The 5,824-nt window shown below is 41.4% G+C and overlaps 1 non-coding gene across 1 annotated transcript; it reads left to right on the top strand.

Annotated features, from left to right (window-relative positions):
• The first annotated feature begins 5,381 nt into the window (after nucleotides 1-5,381).
• LOC141650689 (small nucleolar RNA R71) lies at nucleotides 5,382-5,488 on the top strand. Its single transcript, XR_012546708.1, has one exon. It is a non-coding gene; the product is annotated as a small nucleolar RNA R71 (small nucleolar RNA).
• Nucleotides 5,489-5,824: the final 336 nt, after the last annotated feature.

A 5,824-nucleotide genomic window follows, 5' to 3' on the forward strand; every position in this document is an offset into this window, starting at 1 on the left:
CCAAAGTTCCACAATTCTCACATATCCCACTTGGGATTGACGAGGATGCCGTCATGGCATTAACATGATGCTTTGGTGATTTTGAGGCTTCTTCAAGTCTAGCCATAGCTTTTTCAAACTTCAAATTGATTGTATCAATGTGAGCACTAAGTTGAGCACCCAATTGAGTAACGGAGTCCACTTCATGCTTTCCTCCTCTAGTAACCTTGCGAGGTCTACTATATTGTGAGTTATGGCCGCCATTTCCTCAATTTTGTTCCAAGTTTGATTGTCATCAACTTCGGTGAACATTCCATTTGATCCCATGTTGAGAATGGTTTTTGTTTATGACGGAGAGGATAATTTAGATTACCTCCCGTTGTGTATGTATGTACTTCCCCAAACCGAGTTAGACATTATTGCTAATGTCCTAAGGTTGGGTGTAGTTCATGCACACACTATGAAATGCATGAAACTAATTTTGTCATTTTGGATTTTTAAAAGGTGGGAACAATAAAATGAGAACACCTAAATGGGGCCGAGGTGTTAGTCCTCTATGGTGCTAGGACTACTCCAACAATGATCAAGATTAATAAAATAAAACAAAGAGAGAAGTAGACAAACCTCAAGAGGGTAGGAGCCTCCAAAGCTTGCTAATATTCCATCATATCATCACTATCATCATTTTCCTCACTAGAAGTGGAATCATCACCACTTCCCTCTTCACTTTCTTGTTCACTTTGTTCATCATCCTCTTCTTCTTCTTCACTAGCCTCTTCATCAATGTTATTATCAACAACCGCATCAACCGCATCACTAACAACCTCATCATCACCTGGAATACCCCTAGAGGCACTCGGAAAGAAGAGCTCCCTATCCGCCCAACTAGGCAAAGGACATGAAGGGTCAAGTAGTCCTTGCCTAGCTAAGTGAAGGAGGGGTGGATATTGGGCTAAGTAAGCATCTTCCCGGTCCTTGAAGGCTTGCTTGTGCATCTTTTGCATAAGAAGAGTCACATAATCTTTGCTTGCTTCAACACCTTCGGGCTTGAACTCTTGGTACTCGAAAGGATAGGGTGGCGTGACAATGGAAGAGGAGGGCATTTCAATTTCACCCTTTTGTTGTTTGATGATGTACTCGGCCTCTTTTGAAAGGGGAAGGAGATAGTTGGTCCGGTGGACACTTAAACGACAAATCTTCGAAGACAAAGTAAAAGATCTAGCCTCACTAGTGAGCCACCCATACTTGGTGTCAAGAGGGTTATGAGAGACCCACTTGTACTTGTGTATCATAGTATCAATATCAATGAGATGACCACCCTTCTTTGCCTCATACTTGTTATCCTTGTTGAAGTTTGGATCAAAGTATTTAGCCAAAAGAGTGACTAAACCTCCATTCACAATAACGGTAGTGTCTTGCTTCCCACAATCAATGTTTAGCCATCTATCCACCAAAAGTCTTAGAGAGTTCAAAGGCTTGGTGAATTCCCTTCCAATGTTTAAGGCCGACTCAAGAAGAACAAAATTGAGTTTGGTGAAATGGTTGGTGTCTTTCCTTGCAATGATGGTGTTCCCTACAACCTTGTGCCACACTCTAATGCCCGGATGGTGGACTAATAGAGCGCGACTAGCATGAAAGCTCTCAAATTTCCTTCCGGAAATCGCCTCCCAAATAGGGTCGGGGTCATATTTGCCAACATTCTTGAAATAACTCGGTGAATCACTAAGACCCAAAGCTTTACCCATTTCCTTAAAGGAGATGCACCTACTAACATTAGCTAGGCGAAACTCGATGGTTTCCATAGTCTCAACCTTGTTAACTTTCAAAGAACTCAAAAATTCTAAGGTAAGGGAGGGGTATGTCAATTCTTTTGTTGTAAACAATTTCTCCAACCCCATGGCTTTAAAGAAGGCTCTAGTTTGCTCAAGGACACCCAACTTATCTAAGGCATCTTCACAAATAAACTTGGTGGATAGAAATGATTTACTAGCAAACTTGGCAAAAGTGTCCCTATGGGATTTGGAAATGAAAATTACCTCCGGATAGTTCGAAAGTTGAGCAATTTCCGGAGTAGTAGATGTTGTTGCTTCCATGGGAGGTTGTTGTTGTTGCACCTCCAAGTTTGGGTTAGCTACCACCATAGACAATGCTTTCTTTGCTTGAAGACTCTTTTGTCTTGATGAGAGTGCCTTTGCCTTTGGTGCCTTTGCCTTTGTTGCTTTTGTTGCTCCCTTTGTCTTTGCCATTGATGAATAAACCAAGAAAAGAGTGAAAATCTTCAATTTCTAGTGCACCCAAATTGATTTAAAGATGAAAGGCTTTGCCTTTATGAATTCAAAAATCGACTCAAAGGTTGAAGATTTTGTGCTCGGTTTTGATTTTTGTTGAAAGAGGAGTGATTAATTTGTTGTTAAAAGGATGTTTTGATTTGATTTTGGTGAATGTTGTTGAGGAATCTTGTTTTTGTAATGGAGAGGATGAGGGTTTTGGAGTTATGGGGTTTATGGGTAGTGTTTTGAATGAAGGAATGAGGAAATGAATGTGGGATGGGGTTTATAATGAACCCGAAAAATTTGAAATGCAGGGGGAAGACGGGCGGCTTTCCTTCGGGACGCCCGGAATTTGCCTGTTCTGGGTTGGGAATTCTCGCCTAAAGACGGGTGGATTGCAGCAAAGACGGGCGGATTTGAAAACACGGGACGGGCGTGTTTCAGAGAAGACGGGCGGATTCCTTTGCAGGGATTTTTCTTGTTTTCCTCAGCCAAAAATACGGGCGTCTTCCCTTGAAGGATAGGCGTCTTTATGAAGACGGGCGGATTCTACTGCAGGCCGCCCAGATTCGTTAACAGTCACAAAATTTCAGAAATTCAGCTCAGATGGACCGGCGTTTTCTGCCCAATATGCCCGGATTGTCTGAAGACGGGCAGATTCTCTTGAAACCGCTCGGGTTCTACCCCTTTTTCCTGGATTCAGTTCCATCCGTGTACCTTGCATATCCCTTGTCATTTTTCATTCTTCAAAATCTCGTGTTCTTCATTGTGGGGGCACTACTAAGGCATGAATAGCCTAGGCAATTGCTATCCCCACACTAAGCTAAAGCCACTACACATCAATTGAAATCATTAGTCCCTCCCTCACTTCTCTCAAACATGATAATTATCTTGATCAAGGCATAAAAATCCAAAAATGACAAAAATGCAAATTAAGAATTAAAATGCGAGTTAGAAATATTTACAAATAGTGGTTTAGGGAGGACTCCAATAAACTATCATTCTTGATGAGATGTCAAGGGGGCATGTCCAAGGTGTTGTTGATGTTGCTCAACACCTTGAAAAAGTAATCAAAAGCTTGTTCATTGTCGTGATAAAGTTCTTCAATAGATCTTTGCCCTTGTTGTCGGTCTTGATCGATAGCATTACCAATGTAGGGATTGAAAATCCCTTCAAACTCATCGTCCCAAAGTCCACAAACTTCATATACTTGATCACTAAAGATCTCTTGAGTTGATAGAGACAACTCTCCCATTATCTTGTTTTGGCCAATGAGGCCATCCTCTTCTTCGTTGCTTGACTTTGGTGAGCTTTGCAAGCTCTCTTTGTTACAATTCACTTGCTCTTTGAATGGAGCATCTTCAATTTTCTTCTTCCATTGGAATTCCGACTTCTTCCTATCATCCTTCCGGCTATAATGATCGATCATAAAACATGGTTCATGTAAACGGGGAGCTCTCATGGTCTTGTCAAGATTGAAAGTTATACTCTCATCTCCCACTTCTAGAGTGAGCTCTCCATGTTTCACATCAATCACCGCACCCGCGGCGTGTAAGAAAGGTCTTCCTAGAATGATTGAAATGTTGGAATCTTCTTCTATATCAACAATGACAAAGTCCACCGGGATGAAAAATTTCCCAATTCGCACGAGAACATCTTCCCATATCCCTAATGGTGTCTTCGTCGATCTATCAGCCATTTGAAGTGTGATATTGGTGCATTTAAGCTCTCCCATCCCCAACCTTTTACTCACCGAGTACAGCATAACACTCACACTAGCCCCTAGATCACATAAGGCTTTGTTGATCGTGGTGTCGCCAATGGTACACGGTATTGAGAAGCTTCCCGGATCCTTGAGTTTTGGAGGTGAACTCCCTTGAAGTATTGCACTACTCACCTTAGTGAAGGCGATAGTCTCAAGCTTCCGGATCGACTTCTTCTTTGTGAGGATGTCTTTCATGTATTTCGCATAGGCCGGCACGTGATTGATTAATTCGGTGAAAGGAATTGAGACTTCTAAATTCTTCACAATTTCCATAAACTTTCCAAGTTGGTCATCAAATTTGGGCTTGGCTTGACGACTTGGAAAAGGAAGTCTAATCACAATGGGCTCCTTCTCCTTGACCTTGTCTTCATTTTTCTTTGAAATTTCTTCTTTTGATGATTCTCCATCTTTGGAGTTTTGCACAATTTCTTCCTTATCACTAGCTTCCACAACTTCATCCTCAACTTGCTTCTTCGGTGCTTCATACCTTGTACCACTTCTCAAGTGAATGGCACTAACCGTTTCATGTCTTGGGGATTACTTTGAGGTGGTAATTGCCCTTTTGTCTTTGTGAGCTTGAAGATGCTAGTTGAGTTAATTGGGTTTCCAACATTTTGGTGTGAGCTAGGATGTTGTTGATGGTGGTTTCCTTTGCTTGACTATCTTTTTGCATTTGAGTGAAAAATTCTTGTTGATTCTTTTGCATTTGGAGGACCACTTTTTGAACATCAAAACCTTGGTCATTTTGTTGATTGTATGGATTTTTATTTTGGTAACCTTGGTTTTGGTTGTAAAAGGGTCTTTGATTTTGGTTTCTCATGGGAGGTGGGGTGTATGTTGTTTGAGGGTTTTGAACATTTTGGCTTTTGTATGAGAGATTTGGATGGAATTTGGTGTTTTCATTGTAATAGTTAGAATAAGGGGTACCACTCTTGTATGCTTGGAAAGCATTCACTTGTTCATTTGTTCCCCTACATTCACTTGAGTCATGTCCCAAAGTTCCACAATTCTCACATATCCCACTTGGGATTGATGAGGATGCCGTCATGGCATTAACATGATGCTTTGGTGATTTTGAGGCTTCTTCAAGTCTAGCCATAGCTTTTTCAAACTTCAAATTGATTGTATCAATGTGAGCACTAAGTTGAGCACCCAATTGAGTAACGGAGTCCACTTCATGCTTTCCTCCTCTAGTAGCCTTGCGAGGTCTACTATATTGTGAGTTATGGACCGCCATTTCCTCAATTTTGTTCCAAGTTTGATTGTCATCAACTTCGGTGAACATTCCATTTGATCCCATGTTGAGAATGTTCCTTGAATCTTCATATAGACCGTTCCAAAATTGTTGTACCAAGAATCACTCGCTAAGTCCATGGTGAGGACATGAGCGACGAATTCCTTTGAACCGCTCCCAAGCTTCATACAAAGATTCTTCATCCCTTTGCTTAAAACCCGTAATTTGAGCTCTTAGCATGTTAGTCTTTTCCGGTGGGTAGAATTTTTTGTAGAAAGCTAGAGCCAACTTTTTCCAAGAATCAATTCCGAGAGTGGCCTTATCAAGGCCCTTCAACCATTGTTTCGCGGTGCCAATTAGAGAAAAAGGAAATAAGACCCATCGAATTTGGTCTTGAGTTACACCGGTTTGAGAAATCGCATCACAATAGTCACAAAAGGTCTCCATATGAGAATGAGGGTCTTCACTAGGCATCCCCCCAAATTGGCTCCTTTTGACTAATTGGATAAATGCGGATTTGGCAATGAAATTTCCGGTTAGATGTTGTGGTGTGGGAGTACCATTGGGTAGGTTCTC

The sequence above is a fragment of the Silene latifolia genome, chromosome 3, assembly GCF_048544455.1.
Source record: "Silene latifolia isolate original U9 population chromosome 3, ASM4854445v1, whole genome shotgun sequence".
Taxonomy (NCBI): Eukaryota; Viridiplantae; Streptophyta; class Magnoliopsida; order Caryophyllales; family Caryophyllaceae; genus Silene; species Silene latifolia.